The sequence below is a fragment of the Harpia harpyja genome, chromosome 1, assembly GCF_026419915.1.
Source record: "Harpia harpyja isolate bHarHar1 chromosome 1, bHarHar1 primary haplotype, whole genome shotgun sequence".
Lineage (NCBI taxonomy): Eukaryota > Metazoa > Chordata > Aves > Accipitriformes > Accipitridae > Harpia > Harpia harpyja.
In genome coordinates this window covers 109,215,274-109,239,049 of record NC_068940.1, presented here as the reverse complement: position 1 = coordinate 109,239,049, position 23,776 = coordinate 109,215,274, and the positions used below count along the sequence as shown (strand labels likewise).

Here is a 23,776-nt window from a genome sequence, read left to right as displayed (position 1 = left end):
GACACCACGTGTGTGCAGAAGGAGACATGCTTGGGAAAGCCGCCGGCACATGCTCAGAGCCCACACGCACGCCCACCCGACCCCGCACCAGCGCCCAGCACGAGCCTCCCGAATCTGTCGCCTGCCTTGCCAGCAGCGCGTGCCACGAAGAAGCAGCGCCAATTTGAAAATTTCATTTTGAAATGAAACGGTGCTGCTACGACTTCCAGGAACAGCTTCTATCAGCCTCTGCAGTCTCTCCAGGAGCTCCCAGCTGCCTGGAGTCACCCAGCTGCAGAGAAATATCCTCACAGTCCAGCCGCTCGCTTGGCTCACGGACCTCTTGGCCATGCAACTCTGGCTTGTCCCAGGGATCTGCAAGGTGGTCCCAACAAGGCTAGAGCTCTAAGGAATTGCGTCCCTCTGGAAGTGACACCACCGGCAGTCGCTGGATATGTTCCCTTTAAATTAGGCAAGCAAAGTGAAAGGTGAATAAAAGGCTACATGTAAAATACTAACTGCCTCTCTGAGCCAAAGCCTCCAGGAACTGAACTCTCCCTGACCCTGCCTACAGTCCCCCAAGCAAAGCTCTCCCAATCACTATTTCCTCAAAACCCCAGAAAAAAGAGATTCATGTAGACATGTTAGTGTGACCTCACCAGCAGGCAAGGCTTCATGATGCCTTTTTAAGTAAAGCCTAAGAGATGACACGGCAGTAAATGGAAAATGACCTAAAAACAGAATGTCATTTTTCTAAGCGTGGAGTGTGGCAGCCTGGCCACTTCAGTAAAACACCTGAATCAAAGCAAACTGGAAATTCTTCATTAAGGTGTGGACACACAGGGAACTGGATAAAGATGAGTTAGCAAAAAGGGGTACTGTCAGTTGGGAAGGAGATAATTTGCAGAGTCACTTGAGGATCTTTGGACAAATCTTTGGACAAATTTAGTATTTTCAGCAGTGATTTGGCAAAATAATACATGGGTTCTGGTGAAATTTCCTAGTAACGTTAAGTTGGAAGCACTGCCAGTATTCTGGAGATGAAGATGGCATACAGGACTAGATGATTTTGAAAAGTAAGCTAACAAAACCACAACAAAATTTATTTAGTACACAATGCAAAGACATGTACTCTGGAACTAATGGGCCTGATTCAGAAAAAACTGGGAAAGTACATACTGTTTGCCATGGGATTTGGATTGCACTGCAATGACATGAATGTTTGCACTAGGCTGGTGCTCTTAACTGGGGACACCAGAGGAGGAGGAATTCTGCAAGTATTGCCTCTTCACAGCATTACCAAACTACACCACCACTGAGGCTGGAAAGTCGAATGTGATCCCACGTGTGCAAGATGAGGTTAAGACGAATGTGATCCCTCCTGTGCAAGATGAGGTATGTCTTGCATAAGTGGGAAACGCACACTTTCTGCACAAAGCTGGTATGATGCCTCACCTAGATCCTCATACACAACCTACCACCCTGAAAAAAACTAATTCAAGGTGGAATGGGTATAGAAAACAAAGGTGACTTTCCATTTCTACTAATCCTATTAGCCCACCTGCCCACATCCTACAACCTGCAGTCCTGAACTACTGCAGACTGCCAGTAATAGCAACACGAAGTGTACGGACATGCTAAGTCACATGTTTTTTTAACAGGAGTAATACAGAAATACCTACATTCTTGACAACTTCATTGAGGAAAGGACTACTTCCTTCTCTTCCTTGAACATACAATAACCTGACCAGCACTGAACAAACCAAGCTGTGACACATCAGCTCTACCTCCTAGCACTAGCATCCACTTCTGAGGAAGCTCCCGGTGAAGCCAGATGTCTCCCTGATGCACGTCCTGGGTGCTGAGTGTCTGCAGTCTGGCCAGGACACGGAAGAGAGACTGCTTCAGCGGCACAGATGGATACGCTCTGCGCACCAACAGACAAAGGACAGATACCAGTGATTATGGTCCTGGGCTAATCTCTTTGCTGTGTTTGATGCTGTCAACCCAGGAATAATGCCATTTCAACCTGAGAAAGGGGACAGGGTCCCAAAGGCTCATCCTCCTTTGGCCAATGCACACAGCAGACTGCAACACAAAAACGTCTTCACACTCTCAGACTCCTGCCTGGTGATAACTCAAAGGAAGAGCTGTCTCTTGCTGGATTTATTCAACATTAAAACGTGATTAACAGGAGAACGGCCACATGGCAGCTAAATCCTGCTCTGCCTGTGCTTCTCCACACCAACTACACTACTGCAGTCAGGATGGCTTGGCTGGATGTGATTATCAGAAGTCGTGCACAGCAAAGTGAGCTGGTAGCAGAGGAAACACTTCGAGAAGTTTGCAGCTCCCATGAAAACTGAAAGTGCAGACTTCTGAACCAGCTGCTGCTGTCTGGAGTGAGCTTCGCTCTCGGTTCCTTCGCTGGAGCTATGTTCTGGAACAGCGTAATTACTCATGGATGAGGTCATTGTTTTTGCTTGAGCAGAAGACTGGGCATCATCCTGTGGATACAGCTTGGCCTCAGGTCTTCAGGCGTCCATCGTTTCTCAGCTGGACTATCCCAACGCGCTCTTTATCTGTGCATGAAGCCACCACGAGCACAGGCTGAGGCAGTGGTGGCGGGTGTTTTCAGAGAAGGCAGGAGGCTGGCTGGACACCTCATCTCAGCTAAGGCTGCTTGTATGTTCTTCTGCCTCCCAGAAACATGAAGGGTAGGTCCCCGACCATCTGCACCCCATGACTTCCCCGAGGCCCTGCAGAGCTAAGGGCACGGACAGATAATTGCCTGCAGTTCTGTTTCTGCAAGGAGCCACCGACCCCATCCCCACCTCAGCACTGCTCTCCTGGGGCAGATGGCTGCTGCCAGCCCCTTACAACATGGAAGAAACCGGGTATGTTCGGGGGAAAAGGGGTATGCTGAATTTTAAAGAGGTACAAGCTGGACAGCAGTTTGGGAATTCCCCCTTGTTTTACGGCCAAGGACAGCACAGGTCTTTTCTCTGAAGTGCCAGGTCTTGCTCTGGCACAGAAGGAGGGCTGCCACTGCCACGCTGCGTTGCAGCAGAGACTGCCAGCCGTATGGCGTGAGGCAGTGATGGAGGTCACCCCAGGATGGCGTGAGGACACCCTGGCATGAAGCAAACCCTGTTTTCTCTGGTACTGCAGTAGGCCAATAGCACACTGCAGATTAATGCTATTCACTACCTGCCAAACCATGTCGCAGAGAGTCATCAGTTACCGCTATCCATTAACCAAAACTTTAAGGTACTTGTTGCCAACTACTCAACATTTATTCCAAATAAACATCTGAATTACTGCAAGTCACCTTAGTGCACTGACTCTCAAATACTCTGTTGGTGTCCGCAGCCAGAGCACGTCTCAAAGCCTCCCCAAAAGCTGTGCGCATGGGGCAGCCGCAGCTGCTCTGGACCCCAACACGCTGCTCCTGGGTTGTGCAGAGCAGGCTGGATGGGTACCCACCTCCAGCTGGTGGGAAACTCCTCAGTTCCGAGAAACCAACTGGTTCTTGAGGGGAGGCGAGAGCCAATGAGCCTGGTTAAGCTGACTGCCTGCGAAATCCCTGCTGGCAAAGACATAATTCACCACTCTCCATCAATGGGCGGTCAGCTGCCATGTACACAGGAATGCAGCTGTCCTGGGAGCACCCCGCGGCTGCCTTTCCCAGGGCTGCCCCCACCCCTGGAGCAGGTCCGGAGCCAGAAGAGTCTCTGTCAGGTTGGTTTTCTGAACGAAGCACTGCGTGCTGTTTTGCTGGACATAGTCCGTTCCTTCCTCTCGAACAATTCCTACCAGTAATGAGGCCAAAAACCGTAGGCTAGCTCTTATCAACAAGAAGCATAAGGATGGAGACATGTTATTTGAAAGACATCAACTTCCAAGTTCTCCTTGGGAGATAGCAACAATGCTGAGCACCTATGCAGCCCCACAAGCACGGTGGGGCATGTTCTGAGACGACAGATGTCTTTCCCAGCTCTGCCAACAGCGAAAGTCTGTGTGAAATCACTGATCCAAACTGCAGGCGGCCGAGGTTTCCCAGCCCTGCTTCTTAGCAAGGCTATCAGGATCTGCCAGCTTGCACACGGTGGGAGCCATTGCCTTTCACTGGGCCTCACAGATGCTCTGACACAGGGGAATCTCCCTCCTGTCTTAGCACTGCATTTGGAGAGCACATTTTTGGACATATGCACATGGTAAATGACTATATAACACCCTAGCTCCTACCAAAGCTAATCCGTAGTGAGCACAAACCGCCAGGAGAAACAGCTCTGTGTAGTCCAGACATCTCTGGGAGGACCAAAAACCCAAGCTGCCTGCAGCAGGATGGGAAGGGCTGACCGTGACACGGTTACCATTTTATACTTCTATCTCCCAACCAAAACTCAGGGACGCAGGAGATAAGCCAAGGCGTCCCAAGCCAACACACCAGACTCATCTCTGGTTCAGATGGTGGCCGACTCCATGTACAGATTTAGCGGGACCCCAGCAAACCAGAGAAGCCTGTGAACAGGTACTGCAGTGACGGCTGCTCCCCAAAATCCTCAGGCACCAAGAGCACGCCAACAGCCCAGAAAGCACAGGCAGCTGCAGCTACTCAGTCCTTCTCCAGCCTGAGCTCTGCTCAAACCAAGCACCCACGCAGAGCCCACGGGAGCACACCTTGTCCGCTCACCGTGCAGCTCCACTGGCCAAGGAAGGGTGGCCAGAGTTGTGTGGGGAAGAGGCGAATCCGCCGGGAGAGCTAGCGACAGCACATCTGGACAGGGAGTCAGAATCAGCCAGAAGGAGCCCTCTAATTGTCTGATCTTTTCTGCGTAGCATAAAATTACACCATAGGTCTTCCACTAATTTACTCCTGTCTGAACTACAACGTATCTTTTAGAAAATCTTCTAATCTTGATTAGAATATTGTCAGTGACAGAGAAATCACAGCAACTCTTGATAAGTAGTTCCAGTGGTTAATTACCCTCATTGTTGAAATTTGCACCTTATTTCTAGTCTCAATTGTCTTGCTTCTGCTACCCGTTGTTGGATCTTGGTATATTTTTATCTGATAAAGAGCTCTCTATTACCAAATTTTTGTTCCTATATAGGTACTTTCAGATGGTGTTGAAATAATCTCTTAACCTTTTCGCCGATAAACTAAACAAATTGAGCTCCTTGAATCTTTCACTATGAGGTGCATTTGGCAAGCATTCATTGTTTTTACAGCTATTCTCTGAGCCCTTTCCAATCTATCAGTTTCATTCTCATACTGTGGACACATGAAATCCATGAACTTCAGCCCTCTAGAAGTCCTCTCCATCCCAAAACCAACAGTCACCATCAACACTTCAGAAAGACCTTGACCACATCTTCTAGAATTGCTGAATTAAATAATTCAGACTTGCTGATTCAAACATGTCTAAATCTCCTACCTGCTGTTTAATATGCTTCTTAATTACAGTTGGAATATGAAGAATTCATCATTCTGTGATAAGATACATCATCTTGCCTCTTCCCAGACAGCAAACAGAAGTGTTCACTGAATACTTCTTTTTTTTTTCTTTATCAACCATTCCACTATTTCCATACAGTAATGAACAAATGCTGGGTTTAGGATTCATTAGTTCCTAATAAACTTGAAAAAAAACTTTTCACCGTCTTTAATTGTGCTGGTTACCTTTTCTGTATCCCCTTCTGCAACCATAGTAATGTAGGCTCCTGGAACTAGCCAAGAGGGGGAAGGTGAGCTGGGAAATGAGCTTCGGATACTAAATCCATCACTTCTATTTGTGTGTTATGTAGAGTCTCCATGGAACATGTAAAAGTTGAAGATTAGGAACTTGGTAAGATATATGAACAGTGACTATTCTCATGATTCATAGGCTAAAAATACTGTCATACAGTGATCAAGATGCTGTGGAGAAGGCAGCCACTTCAGCAGAAGCTCACCAAGTACAGGGCACAAGACAAGTGTAAAGTCAAGACACATCGCGTGGTGGTGAAGGAGAGACCCTGCTGCACTTCCACACTGCACCACCGAGACCAGAAAAGGAAAAAAGCACCCGGGAGGACACAGGAGCTGCTTTGAGCTCAACATCCTGGATCTGTGTTAGAGGAGGAACCGACATGCAAGATTTGTCTTTTTTTCAAGTAAAGCAGCTATGAGAGAGAAGGAGAGAGAGGTTTCCCTCTAGGAGAAAGGCAGCAGAGATGACACACTCGGGCAGAAGTCCGCAAACTAAGCAGCTCTCAGATGTGGGAGGCAGTGTCGGTCTTCCCATCAGCTGAGGAACTGATGCCGCTATGGAGAAAGGTGGTGGGTAGCTCTACCCAGCCACTGTGGTGTGCTGACTTTTTGTTTCTAAGTTCTTAATCAACAGCATAATTTGCTATATGTATTTAACTTCTTCTCTAAATTTGATTGGTACTATGTGTGGTCTGGGGAAGCTGGGCAGGCACAAGGTGCACGACTTCTCCACAAGCAATGAACCCAGATAAAATGGTGAAACAAAACCTTTGTGCGGCTGTAACCAGAGCAAGTCTGGGAACGTCAGGAGCTGGAATGCTTCCCACAAAGCCAAAAGGGTCACTTTGAGGGCTGCTCATAATTAATCACTCACGGCGGATGTTAGTCTGCAGAGCTCTGGCAAGGGGCTAAATGGCAGAGAGAGCCTCCACCCGTGGTTCCAGCTGGCCATGCAGGACCACACTGGTGTTATCAACTACCTACCTACTGGAGCTTTCAACTGCTGCTCAATACTTATCGATTACTTTATTATGTTGCTGTTATTTTTATTGCTTTTTATATACATACGAATACAGAGATGTACAAAGTATGTTAGCACAATGCAGCTTGCTCCCCTCCACTTTCTTTTGTTCCTGTGCATTCTTCACTATCTGGACAGAGAGAGAGAGAGTAGTTTGTGTCTCCTCTTAACCCAGATTAATACATTTTTCAGCAGTGCAACGTTCCTTTTGATTTTAACTTTCTGGTATCCAGTAAAATGTTCTTTAAAAACTCCTAATTATGCTTCACATTTTTTTTTTCTAAGTTCTTTCTCCCAAATGATCTGGTTCATAATTGCTTTCAGCTTTGTGAAATTGGCTCAGATATATATTTTTGTGTGCGTGTGTCTCTGTATGTCTGTGTTTAATACTCTCTATTTCTGATTTGAATTTTACTCTGCCTGAACACCAGTACAACAAAGTCAAGGTTACTTCTACCTAAGCCACTACTGAATTTTAATTTTGTGATTCATTCTCCTCATCTGCTTAGATGAGGGTAACTACTGCATTCGCCATGGGGGCTTCTTTGAACCAGTAGGATTCAGGAAGTCTGAGGAAGCTTTAGTGTCACTTGGCTAAGTCCTTCAGTGACTATCACCACAACAATGTAATTTACTCTCCAACGTGCTATAATGAAATACTTCAGCAACTGTTTCCGAGACATGCAAACCGAAGTGCTGGGAATGAGCAGTGGGGAGTGGAGGAAGGAAAAATGGTCCTTGTTTCGGATCTCTCTCCTGGTCTGTTAATATGACCAGAGGTGTCACTTACAGCCTTGGTAGAAACCTGAAATCATAAGCTGCAGAAAATGTACAAGTAATACTGTTTAAAATACAAACCAGAAAAGATACTGTGCAGCTGAAAAGTCCAAAAGAGATCACCAAGACAGCGGTGGGAGACAGATAATCATGACAGGTTGCAACGATACGAATCACCATTTGCATTTACAGTCAGAAGCAGGAAGCCGAGTCTGATATAAAATTGCAGGAAGGAAGGAAGCAGACCCAGAACTTTTTGGGTTTGCTGCAGAAGTGTGGACCTGGACAAGTATTGCAGTGAATGATGAAAAAACCAGCATTTGCACACAGCTCACGAATGCTAGCAACTGAAAAGGCCATTCAGCTTATGCTAGATTTGTATTATATTTTCTTACATAACTTCCGTTTCTAAAGCTATTCACTCATAACATGTTTTATACACTCCTGCTTGCTTCGCCCACAGAGGCTGCCTCGCACACAGCAACACAACCACCCGGTGTGCACAATACCAAGAGAGACCATGGATCAGCTTGAAGTTCTGCACAGGTCCCTAGGAGGGGACAAAGCAAGCACTGCTCTATTTGGAGCAAGCCCGTAACAGGATGACTCTATCCCTTGTCTGCTAGCAATAGGTTTTTGCACCTTCCTCTCGGGCACCTCGCTGTCCAGCAACAGAATGAAGACCCCAGCCACCGACCCCATGTGCCTGTAGTGCAGAGCAGTAGAGGAGAGATCTGGAAGGGGGACTCAAACCAGGAGTGGCAGCCTGCACTCAAGAAGGGATGAGCTGGCAGGAAGACTGGGTGACAGCAGAAAGGGCACGAGTTTGTTGCCCAGAACGAGTTGCTCCCCTGCAACACAAGCGTCGTCTGTGTGGAAGAGAAAGCATGGTTTTCTGGAAGAGGTCCTCAGTCCACCCCAGGAGAATACCAGCTGCTCTGCTGCCCCAGTATTCCTTGGCAACGTGGGGCAAGTTATTTATACTGAGATTTTTCACAGGTGGCTACTAATTATACCCTCTTCATTTTTCCAGGTGCCCTGTGCAAGACACCCAGAGCCAGATGTTCAGAAATGCAGGATGCTTATAACTACAACTGCAGCCGATGGGGCTGGCTTGCTGCCCCTGTGTGACGAAGCTGCGTGCCCATCTGGCTTCCCTCGGCACTTCCATCGTCCCTGGGCAGGGCTCTGATCATCAGAGTGTTCTGTCTGCCTTGTTCTTTTCTCCTCTCTGTTCCTCTCCTCCTCACTTTCTCCGAGGCCTTTTTCCCTGTTCAGCCCTGCAATGCACAGCTCCTTTAGTGTTCTAGCAAGTAATAAGTGTATCAAGTCCCAGTAATTATCTCTAATTAGGGTTAGTGATTATACTGTTGGGTCGGAGAAAATCAATCTCTGGTTTCCCATCAGGGAGGGCAGAGAGAGTCAGGGTGGGGAGGGGAGGAAGCACTGGCAGCTCCCTCCCGTGCTCCCATTCCTCCCGCGAGCTGCTCCCTGCCCGCACTGCTGATGGTGCTGCTCGTCCCAAGGACCGGGAGCTCCGTGTGGGGAGATGGGTCTGAGCACTGGCAACTGGGGCACAGCCTCGCTCCTTCACTGGTCTGGACAAGGGAGAGGGCAGCCCACCCCGGGGATGCAGAGCAAAGCCAGGGCTGTGATGGCATCACTGGGCCCAGCGTGGCCAGATGCTCTCACACCAGTGGCCACCTCCGCAGAACAGGCCTGCGCTGCGGGTCCTTCTCATGGGGACACTGGGGCTCGTGCCCGGTGTCTAGAGGCAAGATGGAGTGTGGGGTGCTGGAGCTGCAGAGGCTGGGCTCCCTGGCAGGGCAGCGTGGAGCAGAGACCTGAGGAGGTCCTACATCTCCTCTGGGCACAGGGTTTGTCAGGCGATGGCAGCCCACCTGGGCGATGCTCTGCTGCCTGAGTGAAGCCCGAGGTCACGGGTACAAGTTGTACCCCAGCACGCTTACCCTGCATACTCCTAGAGAACATGACTGCTGACCATGTGCGAGTCGCACCATGGCCATGGTCTAAAGGATAAAAGGCAGAAGGATTGGATATGCTGGATGACAGCCGTGGATGATGGTGAAAACTGAAGAGGAATAGCCAGAGCAGTCTGTCACACCCCAGACAAGCTGCCTTTTGAGAAAAGTCACAATAAAGTGTGTCCATGATGCCCAGCCTACAAGTCCAATGAGTTGAGTGCTCACACCTCCCAAGCAGGAAGGCTCTGGGTGTGGACATACAAAGCAGAGGGATGGGTGAGCACCTCTCTAAAAGGGGCAAAGATAGAACAGGTTCTGGACAGAAACCTCTGGCAACTGGTGGGTCAAAACAGAGAACGGCAGCCAGATTTCTGGCAAAGGAAGCCCGCAAGAAAAAGAGCAGGTCTGAAGCAAGAAGGTGCTGCCCTTCTCCCCATGCTTGTACAGAACCCCAGCCACCGGGCAGGAGCTGAAACCTCATTTTCACAGCTGGGTGACAGGTTCTACAGCTCCTAGGAATGGTGGGAGCAGGCAGCTCTGCTCCCAGGCATGGTTCCTGGCTCACCAGCTCCACAGGGGAGTCATGCTCTGACAAGGGGAGCATGAGGCCCTTCTGGAAAACGTGACAGATGAAGCTACTTAATACGCAAAAGATAGTTGGGTCATCAACTCTCTGAGAATGGTAGCATCTTTGCAAACGTCTGCAGAGTCACCAGTAAAGCTGGAAAATGATACAACAGTAATAGTTTTTCTATATGACTGAATAGGCTACCAGTGCTTTCACATAATAGCTCCAGTGCAGATAAAATGGTCTTCAGACGTAATGAGGACAGGCTCTGGAGGAACGTGGACAGGCAGGCAAGGAGCTGCTATGGACTGTGTACAGACTGTGGGTTTTCATAAGGGATTTCATGTGAGTTGCTCCTTGCTGCTCTGCCTCACAGTTACCCCCGCATTTTTCCTCTCTTGGCTGGTGCAAACACAATCCAATTTGCACAACTCAGTAACAACTTTGCATATTCACGCAGAGTCCAGGATATCTCAGCTAAGCAGCTCAGTGTGCCTTTCCACTTTACAACCAACAGATCAGCAGTTTCAGCTGATGTGCCACAGCATGCCCCAATTCAGACCTGCAGTACTGGTATACACCTTTGCCATGCCAGATAAATCTCAAACACCTTAGTGTAGCTGATCTCATCCCTAGTAGAAAGCATCTCCTTCCTCCCACAAGGGCAGACTCATTCTGGAAAAATCATTCTGCTGCCTACCTACAGGCTAGAGTGAGCCAGCTGGCTGTCTAAAGGGGGACAAAACTGTGGTAAAACCTAAAGATGCAATACGTTGCAATATCGTAAATACTACTGCCACCATGACATGGCACATCCTCTAACACCCTGTGACAGCAGCCTTGCTCAGCAATTTAGGAAGCACAACACAGTACTGTACTTTGTCCCTGGGACCTGCGGGGAGGATATGGGAGCACGTCGCAGTGCCAGGGCTGCAGTGCCCCTCTGGGAAGCAGGATGCTCTGCATAGCCATTCCTGTTCTACAGATGGAAAAACTGAGAGACCGCGAGGAGCAGTTTGCCAGTCAGCCCCTGGAGTCCCTAACAAAACCAAAGAGACAACCTGAGTCTCCCAACTGCCAGGGCCCTGCATAACGCTGGGGCCTGGCAGCCGGCGAGGTGGGGGTAGGATGGCCAGCCTTTGGAGATGCGGCTGGCAAGCACCTCGCTCCTGGGTCTGGTGTCTACTAGCACATCCGCAGAGACCGTGTGGCATTTATCGAAAGCTGGGGATAAGCCGAAGTTCATGGACTCTGTAAAACATACAGAAAATTAACACTTCTGTGGTGTACGGAATATTGTAAACCACCAAAGATGTTACAGGTAACTGAGTCCCTTGAGCAGGGAGAGGATGCTGAACCCAGAATCACCAGTTTCCCACTCAGAGGTTGTGCAGGAACAGCCAGCGGTGACTAACCCACAGCCACGGGTGAACCTCTGCAAACCAAGGGGTTAACCCTACATCAGCCAACTGACCACCCTGCCACGGGAGTCACTGGGAGAGGTCCTGTGCTCAGAACGGGCCCACATGAATGATTTTTTGGGGGCAGGAAGGACTTGGATCCAGCGGGCAGTGCCGTTCACGCTCTGCCTCGTCACACAGCCCAGGGAGCGATGGCCAGGCAGCACAGCATGAGTCGAGTCTGCACCGGCCAGGCCAGCGCCTTTGGTTCATGTGCCTGAGCAGTCTCTGAGCACACAAAATGGATGCCTTTCAGGTGAAACTAAACAAGAATACCTGCTGCAGCACTGCGCCTAACATGCTCCAACCACTGCAGGACATCCAGTTCCCCAGACCAGACTGGAAATGGACTGCAGTACACTCCCTGCACCCCTGGCACTGGGTACAGTGCAGCTAGCACACCTTCACCCACTGCTGCTCGAAAAATCCCGTCCCCTTGGTCTACAGTGGACACATAGCTCAGCACAGTACGGTGGTGCCGACCAACAGCTCTACACAACTGCCGCTTCACTGAGACACAAAAGTGATCGTCGCACAGGCCAGTGCTTGCGCATGTCCTGCCCACGTGAAGGACAGTGGGCTGGAGGTGAATTGGCAGACTGGGCCAGCATGCACCTGAGGACGATGGGGATGATGACGAGAAGTGAGGTGGTCTGCTATCTTCAAGACCTCTGAAAGATTTCTTGCAGGAACAAGGTGCCCAAAAGAACAACACAGAAGGCAGCAGGGAAAGCAGGGGCAGCTCAAGGCTAAGGAGCCGAGTATTTCCTTCGGAGGCAAGGGATCTAATCCATACACTGCTGCAAAATTCCCAGAGCTACTATTCAAGTCATTTATACTAATATTTGTCAAAAACAGCCACTAGTAATGTGTTCCTCCTGTTCCAAGTTCCCAGGTGGAGACTCTGAGGACTGATAAACAGGAGCTCACTGCTCACAGCTACACTTTAAAGGGCTAAAAACCAGGCTAAGTTCTTGGGAAAGAAAAAGCAGTTCTTAGGCTCTAAACTGGGGGCACATAGTTAGCAGATGCTTTTGACAATTTTGGCTTTATCTTCTCTTTGCCTCAGTTCTCCTTCTATAGAAAGAAATAATAATAGCTGAGAGAACAGACTTACAATGCTTGGAAATATGAAATTCATCCTAAATCTAGCATATACCTAGCAAATAAAACCTCAAGCTGATCCAGCATATCTTCAGGCTTCTGTCCACCACAAGGACTGGGCACCAAGGTTTGCTGGAACTGTCCTGCCTCATGTCATCCCTTCAAGTTCCCGATGCACTCCTCTCCCCCATGAAGTCCTGACAATTTCTAGCTTCTACTCAATGCAAATCCTTTAATGCAATGGCTCCAACCTCACATTTGGATTCATGCTCCTACTTCAGGCAGCCAGATAAACATTCGTAAGATGTTACCATATGAATGTTATAGTGAATTTATAATATTTATAATATACATATGAATTTGCAGTATTTTATACATGATTCATGATGCAAAATATTACTTACAGATAAGTTTTACTAAATCTCTGATCTCTGCTTCATCTTCAGACTACAAACAACCCTTTAACGTATTACTGGGAAGGATAAAGGTCCCACACTGACAACCACAGACAGACCCTCGCCCTCTTCCTTTCAGCTTTGACGTCCCCACGTCCAAGTTCTTGGCCCTTGGCTGAACAACAGTAACTAATGTTGAACTTTGCCAGTCAGACTCAACAGAAAGCAAAGTGAGCTAGCCGAAATCGTGGCCAGCCGTGGTTTAACACCAGGCTCCCAGCCAGCAGCACTCATCCCGGCTCAGAGGAGCGTGCCCCCACCTCGCTCCCGCAGGAAGCATCAGACCCGGCCAGTCCCTCCGCAAGTGCCTGCCCGCCGGCTGCAGGGAGCCCTGGAGAGGAGCGCGGGCAGGCAGGGCTGCTGCGGCAGCACCTGCCTGCGGGGAAGTGCCCACGCCGCGGGAGGTGAAAGGAGCCTGGCTGGAAGCGGGTCTCTCGGCTGGGTGCACGCAGCCTGGTAGCTTCAGAAGCTGCTGCTGCCGCTGTCCGTGGAGCTGCTTGCCACGACTGCAGCTGTGGCAGCCAGGCAAACCAAGCTGGGAACCTCCGTTTAAATCAAACTGCACCACACTGAAGCAGACTGGGCACGAGCTGGCGGCCAGTTCCAATGTCTCAGTCGGGTGACAACAGAAAACCGAGCATCCCCGGCTCTTCAACTGACTCAACACAAAGTGCCAGGGAAGGCTGTCTACATCCTCAGACTGGCAAGGACCACCGACATATGAAGCAGAAGCTGCCCGTTTCCATAAGCAAGGAGACCCTGCAGTAGCACATCTGGAGGGAAGGAAGGAGCGTATCCTCATCTGGTACTGAAACAGCTGTGTAGGGATACTGCACCAACCCTGGTCCTGAGCAGGTCCACTGGCCGATGGGGCAGGACTGGAAAGACTGCTCTGGCTTTCTTTCTGCTAACTAGTTCATGGGCACCAAAATAAAGAGACTAGTGTTACAGGATTCCTGCCTCAGAGTAGGAAATACCGAAATGACGAGAGGTAGCCACAGATTTTAAGAGCAGGTCCTATGCACTGTGCAGTGAACAGACCAGCCACAGGATTATGGGTGAATCATGGGGGCAGCAAGCTCGTTCTGAAGACACCACATGTTGACCAGCCGGCTTTCCCTGCAAAGTGTGTGAGCACACGTGTACACTGGGGATGTTCTTGGTGTTCCCAGAAACCTGCCATGGCAGGGTGGGATGCGCTGCTCCTGCACCCATGGGCTATTTGCAGGGCAGGGCAGGTAACTTTGTTCTGAGCTCATCCTCCGCAGTACCCAAATACTCGTTCTTTCGCAGGAGATTAATGACTCTGCTCTGACCTGAAAGAATATGTTGTGCAGCCACAACTAGGAGAAAGGCACAAGATGATCCCACCAGCCTCCTATCTGCCATGACCTGCACCACCCTGCTCTCTGCTGCCTCTTCTTCCCTCAATGTCATTGTCCCCCATGGCGAGCAGCGGTATGCCAGGGAAACAGGTTTTCCCTTTTCTTTGTTAATTCTTCCCTCATTACATTTGAAATTCCACAATCAGTGTGCACTGTAATTGTCGAATTTGATGCTAATGATTAATGAATTAAACATGGATCCATCAATTAGTCCTCGGAGAATAATTCTGCATAAAGCAGCGGATAATGTAATTACAGTAACAAAGATAATGAGATGTTAACATCGACGGAGCCCGACGTGACATGATCACAGCAGGCTCAGCAACCCCGGCCTGGGGGAGCCAATCCCTCACTCTGCAGAGGCAGAGCATCGGGGGGCAGCGCACAGGCACCCGGCCTGGCAGAGGGGGGGCCCCACCGCTGCCACGCTCCCCCAGCACCAGTGGCCCGGCGGGCGCCGGCAATGCCAAGGTGCTTTCCTCCCGCCTGCCTTGGGCAAACACGCTCCCCGGGCTATCCGCTCTGGAAGCGACAACGAAGCGTGCTGCTAGGCGTCGGCATGAACCCGGCAAGAGTCCTGCAGCTGCCTGGGAACCCAGCACCATCTCCAGCCCAGGCTGGGCTCCCAGGCACTTTGCTGAGTCCAGCACAGGCTCCCCATCACCCCACCCGACACAACAGCCGAGGGGAGAAGCAAGCTGCCCACGCACCGCGCACCGAGGGCTCTCCTGCACGTGCCCGAGGAGCCCGGCCGGCTGGCTGCGGCCAGCGGAGCTGTGAATCAATGTGAGCACTCGGAACTCAGCCAGGGGACAGCTGGACCCTCGTCACTTCAGAGCAAACACAAGCATCAGCCAAGACACTGCAGCCCAAGCAGTGCCTCCACCACCACGGACACACTTGAGGAAATGCTCTCCCTCGGCTACAGAAGCAATCCTGCAGCAAGAGGAGGAGGAGGAGGAGGAGGAGGAGGGCTCACACGCAGCCTGCCCCGACACACGTGTCAGGCCATGCGGGCTGCTCCTCAGGGTGAAGGCAACCAAGCAGCATCAGCCCCTTCCAGCTCTTCCCCCACATAAAAGACTCCAGTGCTTAAGCTCACACCCCTGCACAGAGACCAACTCGGCTTATTCTTCTCGGCCTCCTCTGCGCCAGAGACACTGCTGCAATCTTTGCTCTCCCGCACCGCTTGGCAGCAAATCCCATGGAAGGCTCATGGTTCTCAGTGAGCTGAGAGCCCCAAATGAGCCACCGCAGAGACAAGCAGAGTTTTCTCCTTTGACCTCCTCACCTAATACCATGCTCTGGCTCTCCCACACTTTGTTTGCTTTAGTCCCATCTCCAAGCCACCTAGCCTGGCTGCCTGTGCAATGCTGGCCAGAAAATCTCACTTGGGATTGCTGCATTAGCTCAGCATTTCTGGCTGAGGTAGAGCATCTGCACTGCTTCTGCCTGCTAGATCAGACAGCCTTCTGCTGTCAGAAACTGTGCCTCCATGAGCTGCTTGCAACCACAACAATCTCAGCAATCTCTGCTGATTTTTCCTTACACTTCAACTTCTCATTTGAAGGCAGGTTTTCCAGTGTTCAGCTGCTTGGCTTCCTTTTACATTGCTCAGCTGCAATGCAGTGTCAAGGAATAGGCTCGTGTGCTCTGTGCGTGCCCATGTTAAGTGTGCGTGTAAGTACGTGCACAGGCATCGCATACCACATTTTCAGGCAGCATGCTTCATGCCCTTTTCCCCTGTGTTGACTGCTTTAGAGTAGGTCCCTACAAACCTCTGCAAAGCAAGAACTCAGGGCTGCAGCTGTGCTGAGACCAGTCTCTCATGCTGACTGACGTTGTCTCCGTATTTTTCTTGTGCTACCATCTGTCCTTCCCCACTAAAAAATTCCTTTTCATCCAGTCTGCACTTTGAATAAGAGCTGCCCTCATTGTTCAAGCCAGAAACACACTGAATGAGATACAGATGGGGCAAAGAAGCAGAAAGGGTGAGCTTGCTGAACTACAGCAAAGATACATCTGGGGATCTCTGAAGAAGCATGCAAGAGAAGCGATATTCCAGTGGGAAGAGGACCTGCAGGGATCTGAAGAAGACACCTGAACCAGCACTGCCACACGCGCAGTGAATACATGCCGCCAGGCTCCATACTCACACCCATTCATACCCAGAAAACAGCATCCTTAAGCTCTGGCAGTGACATCTGCACATCCCTTTCCTGCCCTCTCCAGCCCAAACACCACTGGGGTTTGCCTGGCACAGGAGACACTGCGAGGTGCTGCTCGCGCTCTGGCTGGCGAGGTGCCCGTGTCACCTTGCGAAGCTACGTGCCCAGAGCTCACCTGGGCGCTGCTGGGCACCGTCTGCTCCAGCTGCGGTCGATGGAAGCTGCCCATGCTCGGCGTGCCCAGCATCTGGCCCAGTACTGCTCCAGTCCAGAAACCCAGAATAACAGGCGTTTCCATCATTGCACCATAGCCAGCACTATCTCACCTGACCAGGGATTTACAAGACTGAGCAGTAATTGCCAAGAACTCTTTCCCAGCTTCCTCCAAAGGCCAGTACCCACTTGTGCTCTTCCTTTGAGACTTCAGGAGTCCCCACAGTTCCCACCGCTTGTGGAGAACTTCTACTAGCAGTTTCAATGAAGTCCTTTAGCAAGTATCACTGTCCTTTTAGGACACTTTCAACCCAGAAACTGAGACGCAGGAATGCTCTGACTAACCTAGGTACTTTTGGTGGTCTCATTTCTAGCTGTGGAAAATCAGACAGACAGACAAATACGGATGGATCCTTCAAAGTCTCTGGGAGTCTTTGACATGAACAGGATAAGTATATGTGCCTATTTCTATGCAGCCTGATTCGCGGCATGAGCAATTCCTTCTCCTGGCACCCGGTGCTGCGGTAGTGTTAGGTCTGGAGAATCAGAGCACCAGGACGCCTCTTCTGTGCTCACGCTGCCCGTCACCAGCTGCCCGGAGGCGGAGAAGGGAGCAGGGGATGGAGTCGCTGGTGGGAGAGGCAGGAACAGCCGAGGGCAGGAAGAAGCGAGCAGAGGAGGAGAGCACAGGCAGAAGAGAGGTCAGGAATAAAGGAGCCACATCCACTGGCTGTGGGAACAAGTGCCTTGTTCCTACATCCCAACGTGCCCCAAGTGCCCAGGAAACAGCCGAGCATCTTCCCAGCCAACGGTCCCTCCTACCTCCTGACACTGGAGGCTTGCTTAGAGAGTAATGGTGTTCAGCTGGCCCGGTCCTTCACCAGATTGAGGGTATAAATCTGCCGACCAGATAAAGAGCAGGTGGTCTGCTCTTCCGAAAAGGATGGGTCTTTTAGCTGTATTACAAAAATGCATTAAAGGGAAAAACCCCCATCTTTATTATAAAGTTAAGATACCAAAAGTTGGAAAACGCCAAGACGGAGTCCGTCAGGATAATTCTAGCGTGCGCCGCGTGCATACGCACTGTAACGCAGCCTAAGGGGGTGGTGCGTTCCACGGACGCCCAGCACCGGCCAGGCACGGCAAAGCGCCGCGGGGGCAGGACAGCCCACCCGGCCGGGGGGAGGAAGGGAGAAGGGGCCGGCGGGACAGGGACGCGGGCACCCGAGCCCTGGCGATGGCCGATGGTGTCGATCCTTCCCAGGAGATGCCAAAGGCCTGGCAGCACCGCCATGTCCCGCACCATCCTGCCGCGAGGGCAGGCGGGAGCCCTCACCCTGCCGGTGGGGAGCGGAGGAGGGTGCCGCTGGCAGCGGGAACGGGAGAGCCCACGGCTGCCCCCGCCACGGCTGTGCCGGTGCCGGGGCTGCCGCAGGAACAGCCCCGGCTGTGGCACAGACACAGGGGAGGGACAGAGGAACTCGGCTGTGCCGGGAGCACGGGCAGAGCTGCGCGGGATGGAGCCGTGGCAGGGCTTGTACTACCGAAGCCCACCAGCACCCGCAAGCGTGGGTGTCTGCTGGCTTCAGGTGCGTTTGGAAGGTGCCGACCGGCGCCCGCTCGAGAGGATTTCTCCCCAGACGGACACCAGGTAGTGCCCATTTTGCACAGCGCCTTTAGACCGTGCCAGGAACCGGCCGCCTGCTGTGGGGTTCCCTCCTCACGTCTCAGGGTGCAGCTGGCCAGAAGTGCCAGTGCTTCCCGCTCTATTTCGATCAGTTACCTCCGTGCAGTGCACCCTGCATTTTCCAACCTAGTTCACCTTGCCTCAACAAGAAGGAAGACTTAAATATAAAATAAAGATTCACTAAGTGATGCTAAAACATCTGACTTTTCATTCCAAGTTCAGAAAGAAACTGTTACGAAGAGTAAAAACATGTAGTGCTGTCTTAGCATCCATCAGCAAGACCACTTCATGTCTGCACCTTTATCTAGCTCCAAAAGCTGGAGTTAAGCATCCATTTGACCACCCCCTCCATCAGAGAGCTAACTAATCCAAAGGCCGAAGCCGACGTGGAAGCTGACAACCAGCCTTATCTCTGCCGTGGCGTGCTTCTCTGTGTAACCTTAATCTGTCCATGGTGTATCTCTCCTTCTGCCAAGGCCCGCCTGTGCTCCCGTTTCATGCCAACGCAGTACCGATGGCTTAGTGAGGCATTGGTGCCTTTGCTACTCAAAGCATTTCTTGGCCTGTTTTTATATTGAGTAACACCTTACAAATTGTAAGAAGTGTTTACTCTCTTTATATCTATATCCATGTATCGCTTATACCTTTAACATATTCTTAGCCTTCACGCACATCAGTCACAATATATTCTCATCTAAGTGACGAGATGTTTTGTTCAGGCACGCTCATGAAGACGAGTCCCCCCCCACCCCCCGCTTGCGGCTTTCCAGGAATCTAGTGTTACATCCCCTTTCCTCCCCGCGTGTCTCCCAGGATAAGGCCACTCATTTTCCTGACATAGGATGGTTGGCCCAAAGAAGTCTTGTGATCATGACTGTGGAAGGTGGAGCACATACATGCAACACCCTCCCGCCCTAGGCAAAGGAGGGATGGCTCAAACAGACAAATGATTTCATTGCTGTCCCTGACCACATCTGTGCCACTAAAGGGATTCTTTTCATAGTAGAACACAAGAGCCATCAGGGCCCTTGCTTAAAAGCCTGTGTCAGTGTGGGTTACTGAGCAAGACAGCAGTGTGCACTGTGGTGGACCCCTCTCCTGGCTTGCCTGGTGCACACCGGACCCTGACCTGTGCCAGCCATGGGTATGCACAAAGCAGCCGAGGTGCTGCTCCACCATGGAAAGCTCAGCCTGGCCACCCGCCCAGCCCCAAGAGAGGTCCCTCTGGAGACGTGCATGCTAACAGCACCATCCCTCCATCTTGAGACCCCGTGGCACAACTAAGCTTTTGCCTACACACGGTAACTCTCTCTCCCCAAAACCTGTGCCCAAATCTGTGTGCCAGCCTGCACTGCTTCCTTGGGTGTTGTCCATGAGAGTCCTTGCCGTAAGCCAGAACCATGCCAGGAACACCCAATGGCTCAGCAGCCGGCATGGCTGAACCATAATGTCAGAGGACCAAGTGGTTCAATGGTAGTCTGCAACCAGTCTCCAAAGAAAACCTAGGGGACAAGAAGGTAGCAAGAAAGTGCCCTGGAAATATCTGGGTATATGAGAGTTGCTTCTGGAAGGCATATCCAAAATGTTCTTGGACAAGCTCCCCTTGGGTGGCACTTCCCAGGCATCCGCTTGGTCTTCCAGGACATAACCGGAGAGACAGCGAGCACGATGCACAAACAGCAAACCCTGTGTCGAGACACGGATGAAGAACATGCCGCTCGAGCCCACAGAGGTCCAGGTGTGGGACTTTGCTTCCCAGGCTGGTCTGCTTGGTCAGGCCTAACTCTGCGCACAGCACTGCCTGCGACTAGCACAGCGGGCAAGGAGTGCAGGCTGGCAGAGGTGACACGCGCCAGTTGCCTGCGCTTTGGGATTTCCTGATGTTGAAGGGCTTGATTTAGGGCTCAGCCATAAATGAACTAATGCTGGTTATTTGCATTTAGTTAGCTCTAAACCTGTTAACAGAACCTCTGCTTGATCTCAGCTACTCTTCCATCTCTGGATAGTCTCTTTACCAGTAAAATTTCATACAAGAATGAAAGTTAGGAGGACATTACAGTTGGAAAGTGAAGAAAAAATATCACAGAAAAGCAGAGACCATTCTGCCAGGAGCTCTTGACAGCCCAGGAGGAGATTAGGTGCTCCAGAGCTTCAGTAACCAACTTCCAAAACTTTGATCAAATCCCAATATATTTTCCAAGGGATAAAGAAGAAAAAAGTTTGTAACTGAGGACAAAACTTCTGCTTCTAGGCAATCTTTGCATCAAATCTCTGAAGATTTACAGCTCTTGGAGAGAAATTTTTAATATTGACAAAATGAATACAGAATCCCAGCATGGCTGAGGTTGGAAGGGACCTCTGGAGGTTGTCCTGTCCAACCCCCCTGCTCAAGCAGGGCCACCTAGAGCCAGCTGCCCTGGACTGTGTCTAGACGTTTTTTGATTATCTCTGAGGAGGGAGACTGCACAAACTCCCTGGGCACGTACAACATCACATTTGCATATATGTTCCACAAAAAGTAAGCCTTAGGTGGACATAAGGCAGCTGCAAATTCTGACAACGTTCTGTGCCTCTGAAAACAGGGTTTACAATGGGAACACATGCAACCTAAAATAAAACCAACTCTGACTACAGTAAAGTTGCCTTCTTTAATGGTTTAAATACAGGGGTACAATCATGCATTGAGCTCAGAGTCTCATGGGTTTCACAAATATAAGCTTCCCCATTCTTACTTTATTTAGCTCCTAGTTGTACTGTCTGTACCTACTTTGGAGGTTATTTTGAATCATCACCAGAGTGCTGCATATGTGTATTTTATCCGCATACAGGGCAGTGTGAGATATTTTATCTTTTTCTTCTCCTCCTCCCCTTTATCTACTACTTCTTTCCTTGCCCCTGGGTAAGGACTGTGCATGTACTGGACATTAACTGGCACACTCACTTACCTTGGCGGAGCTCAGGTCACAAAGAAACCATGGACCACCCGCTTTGAACTCTAAACACAGGTCATTTGGTTTTACCCAGACACTCGTGGTGTAAGACAGCAAACCACTCAGGTCTCCAAAGCTCACATCCTCTGAAGATTAACTTGTGCACTGGCAGAGAACTGCAAATTTTGAGGTGCTCCCTCTCCAGCTGCCCAAAGCATGTATTAGATGAGAGATGCCCAGTGGACCCCAGTCCCATCCCTAGCCCCAAAGGCAGCAAAACTGCAAAGCCCCTGCTAATTTGAAGCAGGGCAGATTCTTTACTGACCCCAAATCCGGGACTCTGCATTACACAGGGATATGAGCAAGTCACCTCAGAGGATTTTTATCATGTCAGTGCACTTACCGTGGCAACTGCATCGTCAGCTGCAATCAGTCTTGGAGGCATCAGAGTGAGTTGAAAAAATTCCTCAGAAAACATCTTACCATTTGTGTACTAGGAGAAAAAACCTTTCTGACCAATGCAGACAACCACCCAAAGCCAAGATACACGAAATCTGATTAAGGTTACTGTCTTAACGCTGAGCCCCGTGCTGATGCATGTGCTCTGGGTAGCACAGTAGCGCTGTTCTGCTTGCTCAGGGGCCCAGGGAGAAGACGGTGAACAGAGGATCTCAAACTCACAGATTTCTACATGAGAAAAGACCATTGTATCCATCCCGTTTGATCCCCTGCACACATACACGCAGCGACACACACATGAGCTGGATTAAAGCATATCTTGTAGAAAGATAACTAATCTCATTTTAAAGGCTTCAAGCAGTGCTAAGTCCACCAGCTCTCCAGATAAACTATTCTAACATTTAATTACCCTCCCTGCTAGGAAACTACATCTCCTCTCAAGTTTAAATTGCTCTAACTTCAGCCTCTACACACTGCGTCTCCTCAAGCTTTGTCAACCAGACTGAAAGGCCTTGCACAGCGCTCACTTCTAGGCGCTGGTTTTCCAAGCAGCAGTAATCAGTAATCAAGTCACATCTCAATCTGCTCTTGTGAGCCCAACAGGACTGAGATGACTGTTGAACGCAGGATACAGGGTTACGTGAGCATGTGGTTTGACATCAGCATAAGCTTTTCTGTGGTTTGTCTTTGAATTCTTCCTACAGCTCTGATAACCTTCTCTAAGTAGGAGCTCAAACAAAGCACTCTAGAAATGCACACCTGAGAAGTGCCTGTGTACGGAGGCAGGAATTGTTACCACGCTCGGGCATGCTGAGGGTGTACAGTGATGGTGAAGAAATGACAGTGTACAGTGGAGAGCCATGGCAGAAAACAGGCAGAGTTGCACATCCTTGGTCAAAAAAGACAGTAATTGCAATCATTCACTGGCAGTTTATCTGGTCTGCAGACTAATTCTGACTCTACAGAAACAGCAGTTTGGGTTCAGAAGGGCTTATTATTTCACACTTGGCACCATGTGAACACAGCGATGTTAGCATTCTGCATTCCTTATGCTGTGTGTGATGCTGAGGACCCCAGACAGCTCTTGGCATTCACTCCAGCTGCACCCCATGTCATGAGTCCTCAGTTCCAGAAAGCTGTGAAGCACAGTGCCGACAACACCCTGACTGCAGGATGCAACTGGGGTGCAGAGCAGGACTGAACAGAAACGAGGACGTGGACACCCAAGTTCACTCTCAGTGGCACAGCGTGCAGTACCAGATTATGAAGGATTTGTTATCACCAGCATTATCAGCATCCCTTGTTATCCCAGAGAGTGGAGAGGTACCTATACCCTGCTATACTAGACTGCTGCCAACAGTTGGCTGGGAAGAATGCGTGTGGAAACTGTCCATCCTGGCCAAGGATACCAACCCTGAGGACAAAGTAAAGGCATGTCAATGCCCTGGGAAACTTGGGCCGGAAAGATCTAAGTTCAACAGCTCCTCTGGGCAGGGCAAGATACCTCCTGCGGCAGGAGAAGCAGTAAGCAGCGTGGCACGCACTCCATGAGAAACCAGAGACCCTCCCAACCACATCTCCTCTCACCACTCCCTGTGGCAGCTGCATCTCTTGAATGTGGACACAGAAGAATAATAATTACAAAACAAACCCCTCACATTACTATTTCTCCAAGGGAAAGTGAGGAGGAAAAAGGGGGCCACGAAAAAGGAAAGAAACAGAAGAGAACTTGCCAGGGATCAAGAGACATCCCTCTTTGAAATTTCCTTTGGTTTAGGGAGCAACAGCTTCCCCCACGCACAGAAACTCTGATATCAGACTCGACTGTTT

The 23,776-nt window shown here is 50.3% G+C and overlaps 1 protein-coding gene across 2 annotated transcripts in view; it reads right to left on the bottom strand.

Annotated features, from left to right (window-relative positions):
* The window catches only part of AGAP3 (ArfGAP with GTPase domain, ankyrin repeat and PH domain 3), a 152,794-nt gene that overhangs the window by 25,299 nt on the left and 103,719 nt on the right, over positions 1–23,776 (bottom strand). The window lies entirely within an intron of this gene.